We start from the raw sequence: 21,078 nt of genomic DNA on the forward strand, positions 1-21,078 counted from the left end.
AGCCCTGCAAGGAGGTGCAGGGTGCTTGGAGATCTGTCTGGGCCGACACAGGCTCCGCTGGCTTCGCTTCTGATCTCGCTGCTGACCCCGTGGCGCAGCTTTGGTAAAACTGAGCTGCTGACAGCTGTGAGATTCAACCACCAGGGCAGGAAAAGGACCCTTCTGCTGCACCGGCACATCCAACCCGTGCCAGAGAGCTGCTGAGTCCAAAGGCTGTGCTGCCACTCCGGGCTGCATAGCGTGACGGCGCTTTAAACACTGCTTGGAAAACCCTTGGCTCGCTTCCCTGCTCTGGCTCTGCCTGGCTCCTGCTCCCTTTCACCCAGCTCTGCCACTCCAAAACAGGCACAGCCTGTTGGCATCCCCCACCCATGACCCTGGAGATCTCCACATCAGGAAAATGATTTCCAGGCCATCAGCATCCTGATTGCATCAGTACAAAAAAACATCAAAACCTTTCCAAATATAGTCAGAGGCACAAGCCCTCCATGAAGCCGATCAAGTAAAACACACATCAGGCCACCCTGGTTTCTGTAAAGGACATTAAAAAGTAAGAATAATTATCAGTCTGCAACTGATTTTTCCAAGTATCCTATCTCTTCAATGAAACATCCAATCTCCTTCCACAATTCCCCCAGCAACTCTCCAAAATAAACGGACAAACAGAGAAAATAAAACATCCCTGATAGAAAATTTCAACCGCATTGGATGAATTTGGGGGCAGCTTGCAGAAAATGAGTTTGGAACCGTTTGTCAGGGAGATTGCAGTCTTGCTTTTCACACATGGAGACCAAGTGTCAAGTTGTCCCTTTCTCCCACGACTCAAGATCTCAGCAAGGAATAAGCCAGGAAATAAGAAGCAAGGGGGAAATGCCACATTTCTCTGGGACTGTTTTTTTTTTGTTTGTTTGTTTGTGTGTCTGCTTCTCAAACAACTGTCTTCCTACTTGCTGCTGTCTTCAGACCATTTCTTTACCCTTACCACCTGCCTTTGGTCTCTTCTTTATCAAGCAGCATCAGGCTCTTCCCTGTGATTCCTCTTGGGTTGCTGATGCCTTCCTCTGTGCCTGTGCATCTCCCTTGCTGATTTCAGCACAGTCTGCCCGTTCTCCATGAGCTGGCCCCGAGGCTGCCTGGCTGGCAGACTCCCTGTGTGATCTCAGGGCAGCCCAGCATCTCCCTGTGCTCCATGGCTCTGTGTAACATGGGTAGAGCATCTCCCGTGAGTGCTGGGAGAGTAAAACACTGCTAATAAGCCTGAGGCTCTTGGGCAGCCTGGGGAGGAAGTATCTGCCCAGAGGTGCCCCAAAGAGGCCAGAAGGGAGGAATTAACAGGCCTATTGCTTTTCCCTATGCCTGTGTCCTCTCTTCCCTCTGGGACTGCTTTTGCACTGGGTTTGTAGCTGTGTCTGGGTCTTCTGTGCAGCGGGAACAGAAAGCTTCAAGGGAGAGGAGATAAATCCCCATCCCCAGCTCCCTGTGAACATCCAGGGATGAAGAGATGGAGATGTCCATGGGGATGGCTGTGGGGGAAGACCCATGGAGATGCAGGCTGTTGACCTGAGCAATTCAGGCACGGTGCCAGGCGGGAGCTGGGCAGGCTGGGCTGGGCTGGGGCTCACCCTGGCACGCTCCATCCATCTGTGTGGCTGCTCCTGCCTGGGGAAGGGTGGTGGCACCTCCCAGCAGAGCCACGTCCAGAGGCACAGCTCTGGCACGGCTGACTCTAGAGGGAGCTGGATGCTAGTGCCGAGCAGAGGGACAGCTTTTAGACCCCCAGACATCAGGCAGGAGATTCTTGGCCCAGGTGTGTGCCAGCCCTGCTTTACCTACCTCACACACGAGGTTAGCCACCCTTCCTTCTCCTCAGACTCCCCCGCCTTCTCTGTCTCCTCAGGAGCTCTTTACAGCACCAAATCTCACTTCTATTTGTAGCCAGGTTTCCTTAGGAAGCCAGGCACATGAAATCACAGTTTCCATGTCTGTCTGTCTGTTCACATGGCTCCCCCCCTCTTTCCAATTTCAGTTGAAATCACCAGAGGGATAGAGATAACAGAAAAAGCCAAGTTCCTCCAAGGTTCCTGAAAGCAGCTGGAGAGATCCCACTCACACCCTTGGCAAGGGAAAGCCCAGCCAGGAGCTCAGCCCACAGTGGATGCCAGAGCACAGCAGCCTGCAGCAGCCCCAGGTGCAGCCAGGATTTGCACAGCTGTGTGCGCTGATGGCCAGGAGCTGGGAGCAGATCCCAGCACTCTGAGCTTGGACAGAGCTCCAGGTTGTTCCCCGTGCCAGTCACAAGGAGAGCCCCTGTCACTTGTGGTATCTATGACCAGCCTGTTGGTTGATTGCCCAGTGAAGCTTGTATCTTGCAGGGCACTGGGCTTTTTTACAGGATCTTTCATTAGGATGCTGGAGAACAGGGGCTTCTTTATCCCAGTGAGCAATCAGGACTGTGTCTCCTCAAAGCCACAGCAAAAACCCAAATTCTGTCCCAGATGTAACACCTGAAAATCACAACCCTGAGCGCCATGAGCATATCAGGGTACTACAAAAGGCAGAGAAGTGTCTGTGCCTATACAGCATCATTTTAGGTGCTGTAGAGACTCCCAAGAGCGAGGACATAAACCCAAGTTTGTGCCATGTCATGTGCAGCAGTGCCAGGTGAGAAGACCAGGTGCAGCCTGGGCAGGTATAGGACAGTGTACATTTAAGTTTCAGGAGCTATTCACAGCCAGTAGATTACAAAAACCTTACAGAAAGTGAGGGAAGGAGAAGCAAGCAAAGTTTCATCAGGTTAGAACTGTGCTGCTGCTGACACTCAGGGGTGCTGGACACAGGGAGTGTGTCCAACCTCCTCAGGCATCTGGAATGCAAAGAGAGGAACCTTTGACCAATGCGGCTCCTCAGCACTGACTGAGGAATTGTCCGTGTCAGCTGGTGAGGTGAGCTGGTGGGGGTGTGAGTGGAGCCAGACAGCTTTCCTGGGAGCTGGTGGTGGGGCTCATGGCTTGGCTGGCAGGTGATGCTCCTAGAAATGTCACATTATTTCCCTATTTGGCCTTAATGTCTGCGCTGGACAAGGGGCAAAGCTGCTATTGCAAAACCAATCAGAAGGAAAAGGGGAGAAAGGAACAGCTGATAGACACTCCCTAAGGACCACAAATGCCTTTCTTTGATGATAGCCACGTCCCCAACCAAAGCCATATGTCACAGCTCATTTTTTCCCGGATGCCACCATCACATCAATACGCAAGTGTCCCAGCTTCCCTTTTCTAAACAAAAGCACACCCCTTCCCTTTGCGATGGTGACAAACAGCACGTGAATTACCAGGCAGGTACCAGGCGAGCACACAGAGAACCCCAGCCCCTCTCAGCCTTCATTTCAGTTGCCTGACTTGCGGATTTGCAACATCTGGGACTGGAGGAATGAACAGGTTCCTGCAAAGCGCAGGCGAAAAGGAGCCCTGAGAGCACACGCTCGCACCCTCACACCCGTGACCTTGTGATTTTACTACAGCTTTCATTTTCAGACTCCAGTCCTCCCTAGTGCTTGCTGCATTTCTGCAACATTTTGGCAGTTTGCTCTCGCCTTGGAGACAGAGCAGAGTGTGGAGTTGTTTTGCATGGCTCGGCGGGGAGGGAAGCAACAAGGCTGTGAATAAAGAATTAAACTCAAGATGACGGAAGAGCCCCAGCCATGCTTCCACCTAGACAAAGCCTACGTGATGAGCGCTGCTTAATGCCAGCCCTTAACACCGCACGCCGCTCGAGAGGAAAAGGGGAATTTCGGCGTGGCTGCAGGTGCCGCCGAGCACTCCCCTCGGGCAGCGTTTCGAGGCAGGGGGAGCAGCGCTGCCCGGCGGCACGCACAGCCCCGCCAGGCGGAGGCACCGCGCCCCGCCGCGCACGGGGATGCGCCCCGAGCCCCCCGGGAGCGGGATCAGCTCAACCCTGCCCGACCCCACCTGCCCGGCGATGCCCGCCGATGCCCGGCGATGCCCGGCTCCCGGGCTAGCGGGGAACCGACCCCCGCCGCAGCCGCGCCTCCCGTCGCGACATGTCGCGATTGGCCGCCGGGGGAGGGCAGCGAGCCCCTCCGCCCGCCCGGAGGTGCCGCGGCGGGGTTGTAGGGAGCGTTCCCGGTGTGTGTGTGCCGAGTGCGAGCATCCCATCCCCGCCTCCCCATCGCTCCCGCACGGCCCCGGTGCCCCGTGCCGCCCCCCGGCAGCCCCCGCCGGCGCTGGGATCGCGCTCTGGGCAGCAGCGTGGGGCTGGGCAGGGTCGGGGCGGGGGCCGGCCGCTCTCTCTCTCGCTCGGTCCTCGGTCCTACCTGGCGGGCAGCGGCAGCGGGCGGCGGCTCAGCAGCGGCGGGGCATCGCGGCGGGGCGGGCGGCGGAGCCCCCGTGCGCGGCTGCGGCGGCGGGCGGGAGGCAGAGAGAGAGAGGGAGGGAGGGAGGGAGGGAGAAGGGAGGGAGGAAGGAAGGGAGGGATGGAGGGATGGATGGAGGGAGCGCGCGCGCACACACGCGGCCGGGCGCGCCCGGGGATGCGCTCAGCCGGCCCGCCCCGCAGGCTGCCTCCCCTCCCTCCGCATCCCTCGGCCCCGGCCCTGCCGCCCCCGGGCAGCAGCCCCAGCGCTCCTCCTCGTCCTCCCGCTGCTGGAAGTATTTCCCGAATTCCTCCTCCGATCGAGGGACTTTGAAAGGGAGGGCTGGTTGCGGACCCACCCCCAGCAGCCCTGCCCTCCCTGCTTGGGGCAGTCCCCAGCCCTGCCCTGCCTGCCCCTAGCCCTGCCCGTCCTGCCCGGGACAGTCCCCGTCCATGCCCTGCCTGCCTCCAGCACAGCCCACCCCACCCTGGTCGGTCAGCTCCTGCCCGCATCCCCCGGCCGACCTGCAGCCTGCCAGGGCCATCCTGAACCCATCTGCACCCTTCAGGAGGGAGAGAGCCCTGGGGAGGATGGAGAGAAGGGAAACGTGTGTGTGTGTGTGTGTGTGTGTGTGTCTGTGTCTGTGTGTCTGTATGTATCTGTGTCTCTGTGTGCCCGTGTCTGTGTGTGTGCGCACGCCTGTGTGTGTACAAGCAGTGCCTTGCTGTGTCTGTCCCCGTGCCCCACAGTGTTGCCCATGGCAGCTGTGGGGAGGCGGGAGGTCAGGAGCATCCCAAGGGGCCCTGGGTTGACGTTCACCCCCTTCTCACATCCTCAGAGCTTTGGCCAGGGTCAGCAGGGGACATGGGGTGACAGGCAAGGAGCATATGGGTCAGCTGGGACCCTCCTGGCAGCTGGCTCAGCCCCTGAGCCCACGGAGTCCCCTGTCCCCACAGGAGGGTTCTGCAGGAAGGCAGCAGCCTGGCACAGCAGGACTTGCCGCACCTCAGGCTGACCAACGTGTCCTTCCTGTGGGCAATTCCCCTTTCACCATGCCTGAATGACTCCTCCACCCTTCGCTGGCTCCAGCAAGGAGCAGATGAACCCATTGTCCCACCCTCCAGGCAAAACTCTGTGACTTTGGGAACTTAAAATAGGACCAGAGCTAATAGCTCACACACTGGTGTTCAAGTTCCCAGCGACCTTGATGAACCCTCTGTGCCCAGATCCCCAGGTGCAGCAAGAACTGTGGGCAAGCAGAGACATTGTTCTAGCTCCTGCACCCTCTTGCACAGCAACCCAGAATTTTACCTCTCAATTTCATTTGTGCTTTTCTTACTTGCTTTCAAAAAAAAGAATTTTTTTAAAGATTTTTGCACCACTGTGTCTTTCAGCAGAGTCGGAAAACTAAATTTCTCTGTTCAACATGAGGAGTAGGACATGGACACTGTCACAAAACTCCTGTGTGAAGCACTTTGTGATGAGCTTGCCAACCAACAAACCAGTTACTTATAATTAGTGTTGCAGCAGTTATGGGTGTTATTTAGTTTTGGTCTCACTCTAAGAGGTGAGATTGCCTGTATATGGAATGAAAGGCATTTCCATATAAGAATTTGGTTTAGAAAAAAACAGAATTTTGTGTCAAATAGCTAACTCTGATTTTCTGCCTCACCTCTTTTGATTTAAAACTCTTTAGAGGAGAGATAAGTTTGCATCTGGCCATGTGTGGTACATTGATGGTACTCAATTCTCCCAGCAGGGCCACTGATATAAAATGAGCCCAGCTAAATGTGTGCAGCATGGCCAGTGCTGTGCAGGGCTCAGGAGCTGAGCAGGGCAGTGGATGTGGATCAGTGGCATTTGGTTTGGCAGGGGCTGCAGGATGCACTGCCCAAGCTGGCATGGCAAAAGGATAATGTGAACAGCAGAAATTGGCATGGGTGCAGCAAACACAGTCCCTGCTGGTGCATTTCACCCTGCACACTGAAATCCAATCACTGCACCAGTAAGCAGTGGAACACAAAATTTAGTCATGGAGTTCTCCCTAAAACTCCCTAATTCCCTCAGTAATGTTGCTGACCTACTTCCCAGCTCTTTCAGTGAATGCAGTACCCAGTTCCTCTGGATCACCAGGGCTGTGCTGATGGCATGCACTGGTGAGCTGCCCTCTGAAGAGCCAGGCTCTCCTCCAAACTCACCTCTCTCTGCAGCTTGCAGTGGTGCTCCTGTCTCCAGTGCCTCCTGTGAGCCTCTCAGAAAGGCTGCTTCAGCTGAGGGATTTTTGTGACATTCCAGGGGAGCTGGAGAAAACAAGGAGTTGGTCAGTGTTGGTGGTGATGCTCATTAGTCCAGGACCCTTTGTACCCACCCAGCCCTAATGGCACTGGGACAGAAAAGGCAAAGCAGCACTATCCCATCTGAACATGGGAGCAGCTTTGATCTGGCTGCTTCAAAAGTGACTGGATAGGAAGAACATCAGGCTGGGAGGCCTGGAGATGTGTCCCACTCCCTGGTCCCTCACACACCCCTTTCCAGGCACATTTAGATCTTCATTTCTTACAGTCTCCAAGAGAAAGGCGGAGATGGGCTTTGAAGGAAAGAGTGGAAGTCAGGGAGTGGGAGAGACAGTGAGCCCAGTAGCTGAGAGGAGGTGCTGTGTTCCAGGACTGCTCCCCACTGCAGTGGCCATGCTTCACCCTGCTCTTTCTCAGCCAAGCTAGCTGGAGTGGTGGCTGTGGCAGAATGGAGCTCTGCATGGGCTGTGAGATCTGCTGGGTGAGCTGAGCAAACGCTCCTGCGCTCTGCCTGGTGCTCCAGGCAAAAACCCAACAGGACTGCTCACGTCCTGACACAGCAAGTTCTGTCACTGTGGGGGCACATCTGTGCTTCAGCACTCCAGACTGCAGCCTGCTCTGGGCTGGGAGAGGCAGCTGCTTGCTCCAGCCACCTCTACCTGCCTGTCACTCCTTGCAGCCATGCAGGAGAACACCTGCCACTGCAGCCATGCTTGCAACTGAGCACCTGCCACTGCAGCCATGCAACTGAGCACCTGCCACTGCAGGCCTGCTTACAGCACGGGTTCCTCCTCTCCAAATCATGGAGATTCTCATGCCAGTAGTAGGGAGCGGCTCATTCATTCCCTCATTCATTCATGCCCACCCACAGCTCTCCCCGACAGCAGCCTGCATCCCTCTGCAGTTGCTGGAGGAGGTTTCTGGGTATTGTCTGCATGTGAAGAGCACAAAGGCAATTCCTCCTGGCAAAGAATGGGGTTAGTGGGCTGTGGAGCCCTGAGCACAGGACAGAACGGTGCAGGCCAATTCTCTGCGCTGCGCCTTGTGAAAAAAAGACATCTGAACTGCTGCACAGTTTAGGGGAGGGGGACACAAAGCCTCAGGCACTTTTTGCTTGGAAAAATTCTGCCTTGTATTCCCTGTAAGAGACAAGAGGTCAGGACAACGCTCAGCCCAGCCAAAGCATGTTCATCTCCGAGGAGCTGTCCTACCACCCTTTCTTGTCCCTCTTTGGAGCATCTCCTCAGTGGAGTGCTTTGGTCTCAGATGATGCTGGGATAACCAGTGAGTCTGCTTTGGCTGGTTATCTCTGGTCATGGTGTTCCTCGAGTCCCTCAGGAGATGCCAGAGAGGTCCTGCAGAAGCAGATGGGTTGTCACCTCTGCTTGCCATCCATCTGCCTTTGCTCCTTGCTGCAGCAGGCTTGAGCATGCGCTCCCTGAACATTCTCTGGCTCTCCAATGCATGTTCTTGGCAGAGACCTGGAGATCCCTGGAGAGTGGTGTTTCTAAAAAAATGCTTAGAAACATCCTTTCCAGCAATTTGAGCACTTCCTTTCACTGACACCTTCAAACCAGCCTTTGCTGTTGGGAGAATAAATCAGGCCTTTAGAAATGTGGCAGATGGAGTGGGACACAGCAGTGAGTAGGAAGGGCAATTTTATATGCTGGACATCAATATATTTCTCTTTGAGCTCTCCAGGCAGTGCCTCTGTAGCTGTTTCCAAGCATCTGGTGCAGTCTGAGCCCTGATGATCCCGTGGAGGTCTGATTGCACCACAGTTGTCCATCAGCCAGCCAGGGGGCTTGGATGGGAAAGGTGTCTCCTGCCCTGGAAAGCTGAGAGTACAGACTGCACCCTGGGCAGGAGGCAGTGTTTGATGGAATGTTTGGGCACACCTGTGAAAAGTGGGCAGTGTGTGATTTGCTGTCCCTCCCCTGCTTTGAGAACCTGCAGAGGTAAATGGAGAAACCAAGCTTGTGCCCCTTTAGAGCTTCCCCCCGGATATTTGCTCTGTGCTGTGTTTTATTTATGTTTAAACAATAAATCCAGAGCATAGCATTTAACAGCTTGGGAGAGAGCTTTCTTGGAAGAAGCATTGACTGGCCAAATTTTGCAGAGCCCTGCTTATGTGTAATAGGCACAAAAGTACAATTGCACTGGAAACCACCTGCTGCGTGGGGACTTGTCCTGAGTTGACTATATGATGCTTTTATTCCCAATAGTCTCGTTCTGTTTATGCTGAATAATAAGTTTTGCACCTTTAAGACACGTTCCAGAGAGTGAAGGAAGGAGAGAAGAAGATTTTAAAGATTCTCTCCCAAATTTGCTCTGAACCAAGACAGGACTGAAAGGAGTAGTTAGGGGGGCTGGACTTGAATTTAGGAAGCTTGGAAATGAGGAGAATTGCACATATTTTGCAAAACATCTAGGCTGAGAAACAATATGCTTGTTCTTCTCTTCAAATTCTGCTTCACGGTTGTACTTTTCTTTGTGGAAAAAACTCATTTTCTGGTCACCAGGAATGTACAGGAAAACTTCAATATGTGCACAGAATGACTTCAGCAGCTGGGCTGATTGAGAGAGATGTACAAGGTGCAAACTGTCTCCTCACTCTTCTCAAAGGGCTGGAAACAAAAAAGCCTTCTGGCAGCTGTCAGTTGTCTCAGCAGCAGTGCATGCTAACACCAGCATCTCACTCCCACTTCTCAGGCAAAAACCAGCTCCTAGCTGGAGCCACTGAATCACTGGAAAATGAGGCGCCAGATGTCCCCTGCTGAACTGGCTGTCCCTTAGCATCTTTTCCTAGCAGAACCATGACACCAATGGAGTTTTGTTTTGCTGTTTCAAGACTTCAGACCGCAGGGACTCAAAATGCAAGGCTGACTGAAATTTGTTTCCCAGTGAAAACCACAGCCCAGTGACTCTGCTGCTTCCCTGCAAAGGGCCATGAAAGTGCAGTGTGCCAGCTCTGGGGTAGGCATTAGCACTCTCCAGCTGACACTCCAGCCTTCTTCACCACCATCCCAAGGCCTGGAAAAATTTTGGTTGAAAAAAAATAACCCTCCATAAATACAGAATTATAAAGTAACAAATAACATGTTCTCTGGATTTGTCTTCTGCTCTTGAGCCCTCTAGTTTGGTGCTTTCCAATTTACTTGACAACCAGAAGCAAGTTAACAAAACCACGAGAGTGTTGAAATAGTGATCACGTGACTCCAGGAGCTGGGATTTCCAGAAAAACAGAAGTGCGAGTACCACGTGGCACCGTCTGGGAGCTGTGTCCTGCAAACTGGGGATTGTGAGGCTTCCCCAGCAGCTCTGGCCCTATTCCTCCTTTGATCCCTGAGCAGGGTTCCCATAGTTACCAGTGGGAGCACAAGGCAAATCAGATGTAGAGCATGGTTCTGGCTGTGGCCCCTGGTTGTGAAAGTAATTTGGCCTCCTCTGTGTCATCTGTTTGCCAGCCTTCAGCAAGGCTGGGTATTCCAGGGAAAATGGCCTTTTTTGTTAAAAGTGAGATGTGACTGGCCTGAGCTGCACAAAGCACTGTATTGATATTTTATTTATGTCTTCTAGATCAAGAGGGCTGGAGGAACACCTTGCAAAAGCCAGGCCCATTAGGTGAGAGGCTGTGCAATGATTTCTCCTAAAGGGAAATTTTCTTCTCTGTAGTGGGCTCTCATCTCTGCTGTCCTTGAGGGTGGTCAGAAATGTCCCCTGACTTCTTGGTGCTTTGAGGGTGGTCAGAAATGATCCCTGACTCCTTGCTGCTTTGACTTTATGAGGCTCTGCTTTGTTTCACTTCCAAGTGGCCTTGCCTGGCGAGGTGTCCCTCCAGCACAGCAGAGCTGTGCCTGACATGAGTCCTCAAGTCCTGGGGACAGAGGGACATGTTGTCTGCTGTTATCAGTCAATTTTAGCCACAAGGACCCATGTGGTTGGAATTTCTGTGCTCCTTGGCCTTCCCAAGGCACCTTGCAGAAATCCTGTGTCCTTGCTCCTGCTTGACTTTCCCCCTGGGACAGCTGAGACAGCAGCTGGGTTCTTTTCCCAGTTTCCTTCCCCACAGTTCAGTCTGCTGGCCAGACACTCACACTGGTGCATGCACAGATTTTGCTGTTTGGGCACAGTCTGCTCCAGTTCTGCTGTTTTTGTCTGAAGATGGATGAACCAAAAATGCTCATCCTCTCTGTGCTGCCTGCTCAGGCAGTACTGAGGCAGAAACCAGTGCTGCATCCCCTAAATCCCTAAATGTAGGAATTGAAACCTTGCATGTAAAGAGAATTTACAAAAAAAAAAAAAAAAAAAAAAAAAAGAAGCAAGAAACAAGAAAATCAGACGTAACTTCCTGATTGCTTAGTGGTTATGGGGTTGGGGGTTTTGCTGGACACTTTGGAGATATGAAACTGCACCATTTGTAAGACTGGATTCTCCTTTCAAATTTCCATGCTCTCATGTGCTAATCTGTTTTCCCCTTGAAATTTCAAACATGGCCTGTTTAAAAGCTGCCCTGAGCTGAATGCTTTTATCATGCCTTTCTGGATTGTGATGATGCTTTAAAATGATTGAAGATGCTTCTTTGCCACCTGCCTCATGGTTAGAAATCCCTAGGGCCCTTAAGGAAATCTGCTGTTATGGGAGCTGTACCCAGCTTCTCTGAGATCTGTTTTGGTTCTGAGGTTTTTGCTGGTGTGTTTGGTAGGGCAGTGTCTTACAGGCCTGATGGGAATCCAGGCTTTCCCTTTTCACTCAGCTCTCTCAGTGCACCTCAGTCACTCAGAACCTTTCTGCCCCTGCACCTCAAGATACCAGCATGGTGTTTTGGTCATTGTGCCAGGGCTGCCAGCAGTACCTGGATTTTATTTGCCACCAGTGGATTCCAGAGTTCACAGGTGTATTTATATGGCCAGTGGCATCAGGGAAGCAGGCAACAGCTGCATAAGGAATAAGAGGGGTGAGAGGTCTCCAAGACATGATTCAAGAGGAAACAGTGCAGGAATGCAAACTGACAAGTCAAGAGGAGACATATATCCTTGCACATCTGAAAGAGTGGATGCTTTCCATTCCTCCTGTGGACATGATAAGAAGTCAGGGGGTTAAACTATAGGCAGGGACACTGAAGTTTGGCACAAGGAAAAACTTTCCACAGCCATGAGAGGAATGGTGTAGGCAGCTGGGCTGTCTGTAAGGAGGAAGAAGTGTGTCTTTTATCACTGAAAAGTTTTAAGATCAGGATGAGCAAACCTCAGATCAGGTGTAGGTGACCTAGTTCTCAACATCATTTCAGCAGAAAAATTTGAGAGATGAACAATCAGAAGACAGTGAGCACACCACAAAGAGAACACCAAGGTTGTGATTAGGCTGAAAGGAAAGAAGATGTGCCTTTAGGCTTGGGACAAAAATTTGGTGTTGTTGAAGAGTCAGAACTTTGGAAATTAGTCCATGATGGGGGAGCATAGCAAAGTCTAGGTGGCAAAACTATCCAATTTCACCCAACCTGGGAGCACACCGACCTTCATTGCAGGCTGGCAGCCAATTTCCTGGGGGGATGAGGCACTTAGCTCACAGGACACCAGGGAAGAGAGCTGATTGATGCTCTGGAGCCCATGGTGTATCCACTTGAGTTTTGTCCTGTCAAGGTTTGTCCAGGCTGTTGTGGTTTAGTAATGGTATTCCTCAGTTTAATACTCCACTAAAGCCACGTGCTGCTCCCACTTCAACTGGAGGAACAAATGGCAAAGATCATGGGCTGAGATGAGAACAATTTACTGGAAACAGCAGAGAGATAAGAAAATGAATGGTAACAGCAACACTATTAATTTTAAAAGTGTACAGAAGAGAGAGAGATTCACATGCCAATATGCTCATGAGAGAGCCATTCTTTTGCCCAGGCAGATAGTGATAGAACAATGCTGGTTGTTTTAAACTAAAAGAGAAGAGATTTAGATTAGATGCTAACAAGAAATCCTTTACTGTGAGGGTGGTGAGGCACTGGAACATGTTGCCCAGAGAAGCTGTGGATGCCCCATCCTTGGAAGTGTTCCTGGCCATGCTGGATGGGACTTGGAGCAAACTGGTCTTGTGGAAGGTGTCCCCATAGCAGGGGGGTTGGAACTGGTGGATGATTTTTCAAGTCCCTTCTAACCCAAACCATGGTGTGATTTTATGGTTCTATGAAAATAATATCTTTGGTTAAGCCTGACTTAACTAAAGTCTGACATGTCTAACAGCATGAAATAAAGATATGAGAAGCTACCAGGACCTGCAGATTGTAAGAAGAGGGGGTGATGCGCATGCAGCTGACCGTGTGTGATCAGTGGCTGCACTGACTAGACAGCAGCAGGAAAAATTGCAGGAAAGAGAAACAATCCTGATAACAAAGGCAGGGCACCAGCTTAATCACTGGCTTGTCTGGGGGAGAGGGACTGGATAAAGAAGCAGAACTCAGGAACCAAAAAAGACGCAAAACCAAAATGTGAGGTAAAGGAAGTGACACAGCCAGGCTGATCTGGGGCCTTTGGTCAGCTGTGTGCTGGATTATGGCAACGTGACAAATGAGCCACTGTGGTGGGTTTGGTGTTGGCCAGTTGCTATTGTGCTTACTAGAATGTACTCACTAGTTTCTTATTGTAGGATACGACTGGGAGAAAGGTAAAGTAGGTTTAAAACTTTAAAAGGGTATAAAGAAAAATTTATTAATAGTAACTAAGAGAAAGAATTATAAGAATTAGAATAAAACTTTTAGGACATTTTTCTTCTCTTTGCAACTTCTTCTTTCCTAATGACAATGTAAAGAAAGGATGCCTAAAATTTCAGTTAGTTTGATACTTTTAGAATAGTCTTTCTTCAGCTTGCTTAGGGAGAGAAGTCTCTTGTTAATGTCATGGAGACTTCTCCACAAGAAAACAGTTCTTTTGTGGCTCTTAATTTTCATGAATAGCAGCTGCCCAGGGAGATTGGTAATTGTGGAATCCCTCCCATATTCTGTAAGCTTTTCTTACAGCTGTATTTATGGGTTATGTCAACTTTTGGGGTATTGTTTTTGTGTTTAAAGGTAAAACTTCTCATTATCTATCTTTGAAATAATTTTCGTCTTTAGGAACAGAGATCTTCTCTTTCTTGGGGTTACAGGACCTTCATTACTCTTCTCTCTTTCTTTGTTCAAATTTATCATAGGATTATACTTAGTTTAATATTTGCTTACTTTAGCATGGAGGCCTTTGTTTGATATCTATAATTTGAACACTTTTATTTCCTTATACTTTCATGCATTGCAGGGAAAAAGAATCTTTCTTCCTGTTTTTACAAGAGGATTTTACCTTAAAACTAAAGGCGTTTCTTCATCCTTCTTATCTGGGACTTGACTTCTTCTTTACTGACTTCAGTGTTTTTATGTTGTTCTTCCACATGTCTAGATTTTATTATTTTCTCCCACTCAAAGGAAGATTGAAGCACTAAAAAAAGTTAATGTCTCACCCAGGGCTTACAAATAGTCACTTAACCCCAGCTGGGCTCAGTACCTTACTGATCGAAGTTACAACTAAAGAAAAGTAACAAAGACCTCAGTAACTGAACTAAAACTCAGCAGTGACACACTAAAGAAAGAAGCTGACAACTTCTCTCCCTTTACTCAGCAACTAATAAGAAAAACCCAGCAAGTGCCCACAGCAGGGGCAGCCCAGCCTGACCTAAACAAAACAAGGGCTGGGCCAGCCATGCTTCTTTACCAACCAGGAAAAAAAGGAAAAAAATCACAGATTTCTTCCATCTGTAACATGTATTTTTCACAAAAGCATATACAAGTTTTTAGTAGTTCAAACAGATTGTCAATTGCACAAAAACTTTACATCACTCCCATGAACACCTCCTATACAAAACCACTGCGGCAGCGTAGGTGTGATGATGGACCTGAAGTCAGCCAGGTCATGAACATCTGCCACATCCAGCACACCCCCAGCTCCTCAGAGAGCCTGACTCAGCACAGGCCTTCCTGCAGATGGCTTTGTGGTCCAAGACCCTGCTGAAGTGCAGTGTCTGCACGAGACACTGCCACAAAAGAAGGGACACGCGCCAAATGACATCCACGCCAAAGAAAAGAAATGAAGTTACAACTCAGGATGAAGGCAGGGAGTCTGTGCTGGGGAAACATCAACTTTATTAAGGTTAGAGCCTTCAAGCTTGTCTTGCTGTGTGATTTTCCGTAAGCTGCGTACATCAAGGCACGTTTCAACATAAGCAGAATGTGTTTCAAAGAGAAGGATGTTAAAATTTGGCATGTTCTTATCAACGGGGACAGAAAATATCTAGAAAACATTGGTAGTGGCACAGCTTGTAATGCCTACAAACTTGTCTTGTTTTGTAGCAATCTTCTAGGTCTGTGCCTCAAGGCATGCTCAAAATAGTCTGCCTGGTTAGTTTTAAGGTAAGAACATTGAAATTAAGGGTAAGAGGCTGAATACTTTTTTAGTTCATTATTGTAGAGGTACATCTTCAGGCCTTTTAACATCTTCAGGCATTTTAACACCTTAAGGCCCTTTCTAGGTACACATGGAGATGGTGCACAAATACACAGACTTGTCCTGGCCTCTAAAAATGCAATGACTCTCACCAAATTATGGATCCTCAGGTGGGTCTTTGGTGATTTATTTTGGAGGTTTTAAGCATCTAAAGAAGGTCTGAGTAATTTTTCTAAAATAGTCATTATTTGTCCTGAATCCTAACTGGTGATTGACAACTTAACAGACAAACCATTGCCCACTAAGCAGATTTTCAGTGGCAAGCAGTATGAAGATTTCTCTTCTCTGACAACGAAAGGTTCACATCCCACACACACCATTCTTCTTCACATGATCCCCACACACATCTCCATGGTCCTTGTGCACACTCACAGCAGAGAACCTTCAAGATTAACTCTTTTGTCAAGATTAATTTGGACACATGTCACACTTCAGGAGAAGGGTGAGGTTATAAGCAAGGCTCTAAAAGACTCTAAGTGTCAGTTACTCTTGCTCTCAAAACTTCACTTTGGATCACATCAACTTAAGCCAAAAGGCAAATCTCTCAGTTATCAAGAAAGATGCTTTGTGGAGCATCTCTTTTCTTCAACCAGTGGCTAAAATGTAGAATCACAGAAAGTTTTAGGTTGAAAAGGCCTCCAGGATCATGAGTCCAGCTGTTAACCTAACACACCAAAGTCCACCAGTAAATCATGTCCCCCAGCTGCCACATCTACACGTCTTTTCAATACCTTCAGGAATGGTGATTCCACCACTTCCTAAATAAATAAACAGGACTCGTCCTGATACTGAGGCCTGGGGAACACCCCTAGTGACAAGAGAAACTTTTTAATGTGTTTGTTTTCCAAGCAGTGCTGTGGGCTAAGCCCAGGATAGAACACAAGGAACACAGGGACACTGTGGTGCTGGACCTTGTTGGGTTAAACTTTTGAGTAATGCAGCCAGAGAGTGAAGTGAGGACACCTCTCACAGCTGCATGTCTCTCTTTTTGCAGTATTTTTCTCATGAATTAAGGCTACCAAGGAGATTTGGAAAACATACTAGGATTCCACAAATAATTGGTTCATCGGTGACTTGGAAAAACATGCATAGGAGGTAAATGCTAGAAGTTAAACTTATCTCCTTGGTCAGGACAGAGCTTCTGTCCTGTGCATGTGGCTTACATCTGAAAGATGTCATAGCAGGCAGCAGAGCAGCAGTAAAAATCACTGTTGTGGCCACTCAATAAAAGTGGGGACCTGCTTATCCAGATAAAGAGAGGGCAATCCCCAACATCTGTCTTGCTCCTGAACTGGGCATTTTTCCTGGACAGAGAATGCTTTCAGAGCCCTGCTTCAAGTAGCTGTGTTCTAGATCTGTGAGTTCATCTTGAAATAATAGTTGGCAGCCCAAAGCCATGTAACGTTTAGCATGCTTTAAGGGACCATATGGAATAAGTTACACTGGAGTAAAACAAACACCAGTCTCTCACATCCAGTGTTATTGTTAACAACTTACTGGGCCGTGTGTATTTTTCAGCAGCGAGGATGACTCACTAAATAACAGGATAATACCATGGATCACTAGCATGTTGTGGTCTGTGGCCACAGGAAGGCTTTACTTTTATTGTGTACATGTTGGCAGTCTCAGCACAGCAGCAGCAAATCCAGAAGTTTATTGCTGCGTCTCGGGCAGAAGCATAAGATCTCTGCTTGGAGCCTTTCCGTAAGCCAAAGAAATAACACAGGATAATTCTCCTGTCCTGCTTGCCAGGCTGCAGCTAAAGTAGCAAGCTGGGAATCAGAGGCTGGGAAAGGAGTTGTCACCTTGGATTTGCTTCCTTGCTCCAGCGTGTGGATGTGGAAACACGGATGCTGGGAGGGGGCTCTTTCAAGGAGATGGGATCCCCATTCCCAGACTGAAGCCTGGATGCATGGCTCCCTATTAGAAACAGCTGTCAAACCAAGTGGGTTTGGAAGGGTGAAGCGGTTGTAGGGCAAGAGATACATTCCACAAAACCCTAGGCCCCTGCAGAAACCCTGAGGGTGGTGAGGGATGCCTTAGGTGGATATGCACATCCCATCAGCTGCTTCATGACTCCTCCATGACTTCTGTGCCTGAGGCTGAAACCATGCCCAAGTCTCTGTGGGCCCCTCCATCACCTCCACTGAGCTCATGTGCTGTCCCTTGCTTCCTAAGGCTTGTTGAGATGGGAGATCTCCCTGTGGCCTGGGAGAGCTCGGTACCTGCAGGGGTGTAGTAGCCAGAAGGGGACACAGTTGGGACTGGATACCCCCTCACATCACTGCCAGGAGCAGGGGGAAAGGAAACTGTCCTGGGCACAAGGGGTTCCTCCTGATGGAGAAAATGTGGCTGGGGGAGCCATCAGATACTGCTGTTATCGGGGGGTTCTATGTGAATTGTTTCTTTTCTTTATCTCCTCTGACATTCAGTATTATTGCTGTTATTGTTCATTCTCTTATCCCATTGCTGTTTCCAGTAAATTGTCCTTATCTCGACCTGTGATCTTTGCCTTTTGTGCCTCCAATTGGAAGGGAGAGGGAGCAGCACAGAGTGATTTTAGTGACTGTATTAAACTGGGGAATACCATTCCTAAACCACAACAAGGGAGCATTTCCTGTCCCGTTTCCAAGAGGGACTCAAGGAAACCTTTGCCTGGAGGGACATAGAAAGGCAGCAACAGTTTTGCAGGCCCCATTCCTGCACTTTCCATGTTTTGTTATTTTTACATTTTCCTCTATTTTTCCTGCTTTTGCTTATATAAGAGGGCAAAAAACTCCAAACTGATGTTCCAGTGAAGGAAGGAACATTTCTCTGGAAGAGCAGGAAATGATGCGTGGTGGTGTCATGCAGGATTAGTCTGCAACCTCCAGGGCACACTGTGGTCTGTGGGATAACCTGGGAAATACCACAGGGACAAAACTCATCCTGAGCAGAGCTTGAGAGCCGTGGGGGACTGATGGCAAGAAAAGGATTTTATATGCTATTTAGTACACTTTATTCCTGTGGGGAGTAAAGCAACCCAAGTGCTGAATCTCCTGCCTTGCAGGGGAAAATCTATACCTGAACAGCTCTCTGTGGCAGAAGTTCCTAAGCATTTGTACTTTTTGGTTATTTAGAGAAAAGTCATTAATCATTGTTAAGCTGAGTGGAATCCAAACTGGTCTTCCCACTGCACGTGTACCCAATACTCACATTTTGCAGAATACCAATTCTGTTAGTATTTTCCTTTTCCTATACCCACCTTTCTCCATAAATAAACTGATGTGGAATCCTCCAGGGTGAAATCTTCTCTCTTCTCTCTTTCTTCTCTCTTCTCTTCTCTTCTCTTCTCTTCTCTTCTCTTCTCTTCTCTTCTCTTCTCTTCTCTTCTCTTCTCTTCTCTTCTCTTCTCTTCTCTTCTCTTCTCTTCTCTTCTCTTCTCTTCTCTTCTCTTCTCTTCTCTTCTCTTCTCTTCTCTTCTCTTCTCTTCTCTTCTCTTCTCTTCTCTTCTCTTCTCTTCTCTTCTTCTCTTCTCTCTCTTCCCTCTCTTCTCTTCTCTTCCCCTCTCCCTCTCCCTCTCCCTCTCCCTCTCCCTCTCCCTCTCCCTCTCCCTCTCCCTCTGGAAAAGACTCAGCCAGAGACATCACAAATGGAAACCTGCATTTTATGATAGCAACGTCAGAGTTCAGCATTCCAAGGACTTGGGAAAGATCCTAAAAACAAACATCCCAAACTCAGGAGGAAGTTCAGCATTAAATATAAGAGAAATCCAAATATATTGAAGAATGGAAATCAAAATAACTTAAGCTTTGCCCTGCAGTGACCCCATGCAATGAGAATACATTTATGATTAGATAACAGTGATGGCTGGAGCCCTAAATAGGAATAAACTGAGTTTTGAAGACGTCCAGATTTACTGCATTGTTGCTGTTTTTTCCCTATATGCTGCCAGAATAATAGTGAGCTCCCCAAAGGATCAGCTCTGGAATGAATGTCCACTCATAAATTCTCTGCTTTATTTGTAAATTGTCAGAAAACACCACCACTACTAAAAGCTGTCATGTTGTTTCCTCCTCCTGTAAGAATAGGAAGATTATGTTTTTGTGAGAAAACCAAAGAAGAGAGCTGGACATTTTCAGATTTTTTTTGAAGAGGCCTCAATTCCTGGGCCAAATCAGATTTCAATTTGCAAATGGGTCTGCAGGTTTCTAGGCTGGGAGCAGGCAGAGCCACTGCAAACAGCCCATTTTGCTGGGACATGGGCAGGAATGTGTATCTGGCCAGAGAAGTGGAGCAGTCTGTCAGTGTGTCCTCATAATGTGCTCCAATCTTCTGACTTCCTAGAGAAAAGACAGAGATGGTGCCCAAACACCATCCTTCCATAAAAACACTGAGGTGTCTGGAGGAGGAGAATGTGCAGTGGGCTTACTTCAAGTCAGAGCCAGTTTGCAAAATCCTTACTGAATGAATTCAGGCTGTAGCTCTGCTTGCTGATTTCTCTTTGGGGATGCTCTCTTCCTGGGCACGCTGTAAACCACAAAGGTGGTTTTGCCTTCTCACACCAAAGTCTGAATTCGGGACTGACTGGATGCCTGGTGCAAAGGCTTTCTTCAGATGTGTTCTCTGAAACCCAGGTGTGTTTGGCTTTATTTTTTTAAAGCCACGAAGGTGTCTTTAAAGACACAAGCCACCAGTGCATCTAGAACTCCTGTGTGCCTTGGCTCCTTTCATGAGACACAGGACATATTCCTGCTCCCTCCAGGTGCCACCGGGGCGAGGACAGGAATAGGCACATCAGCTTTGTGCCTGTTCCTTCACTGCCGCGTTTGTGCTGCCCCGAGTGAGCCGTGCTGAGGCTGATGGTGAGGAAGAGCAGAGCTCCCCCTTCCCCCTCTCCAGCTGCACTCTGGCAGGGGATGGAGCGTGGGAGGACCTCGGGCGGATGCTCGGAGGCTGCTGCGCTCCCAATGACGAGTCACTGGTGAAAGATGTCAGTGATACCATCACCGATGCTCCTGGGGCTCTTTGTGCTCACGCTGGGGTCTCTCGGTGACATCCCACCCGCTGCACACAGGGGGATGAACACATCCCAGCGGTACCCGTGGCTAATCGATAGTAAATATTAACAGCAGCCAGCACACTGATAACAGCAATAAGTATTACAGATAACGCTAATGCCTGCAAATGCTCCTGACAGAGGGAGGGGGGCACAAAGGGCAGTCTGCCTTGGGGCTGGCAACCAAGAGATGACTCATGCCACCAGGGCTTTGTCTGCCAGGCCTCACTGCCCCAGGCCCTGCACCGAATGGAAACAGCAAATTAAATAAGCTTTCCCAGCTTTTCCAGCTCCATCCTGCTATCCTGCTCCTGGCCTGCCCAGCACAGCTGTAGGGTAACACCACACACGGATCAGCTGGTCCTTGTGTCTCTTGGGGAAGGGAAAGCTCTCAATCTGGGGAAGGGAGGTGGGGAGAAAAAGGAAAAATTGAGGAAGAAATTTTTTATATCAGCATATTTATATTCACCGCAACCTATGAACCAGGACCATATGCAATAGAAAATGGAAGCAATCTGAGTAAGAATGAAATGCAGAAATGTTATTTCGTAGCATTAGCAGCTAAAAGGTTTATTGGTTAGTGACTCACTAGCAATTTAAAAGCTATCTATTGACCCCAATTATTTAAAGATTGATTTCTGTCTTAGCATTCCTGTAGGCAGGTGGCACATGTTTAAAAGGTACCTCTCAAAAGAATCAAAGTTTGCCTAGCACAGACAAAGGAAACCAGACAAAGACAAGATGTGTATTTCAGTGAGGGTGAAAGCTGAAGAAAGTGGGAATATCTGTGGAGATGCTGGCCAAATAAGGGAGGATGAGGGCATTGGCCCTTTCAACTGCAGACTCTACTATGGGGTT

At 49.1% G+C, this 21,078-nt stretch overlaps 1 protein-coding gene across 10 annotated transcripts in view; it reads right to left on the bottom strand.

Moving 5' to 3' along the window:
• Positions 1-21,078, bottom strand: part of SLC8A1 (solute carrier family 8 member A1) — a 132,637-nt gene that overhangs the window by 110,229 nt on the left and 1,330 nt on the right. For 3 of the 10 annotated variants that reach the window (XM_074536940.1, XM_014268712.3, XM_074536939.1), the window contains exon 1: positions 4,331-4,667. The gene's annotated coding sequence lies outside the window, so the exon portion shown is untranslated. Of the gene's footprint in view, positions 1-4,330; positions 4,671-6,567; positions 6,670-21,078 lie in introns of those variants that run through there. The other 7 variants (XM_074536938.1, XM_074536937.1, XM_005489359.4 and 4 more) reach the window with 5 other exon arrangements.

This window comes from Zonotrichia albicollis, chromosome 3 (assembly GCF_047830755.1).
Source record: "Zonotrichia albicollis isolate bZonAlb1 chromosome 3, bZonAlb1.hap1, whole genome shotgun sequence".
Taxonomy (NCBI): domain Eukaryota; kingdom Metazoa; phylum Chordata; class Aves; order Passeriformes; family Passerellidae; genus Zonotrichia; species Zonotrichia albicollis.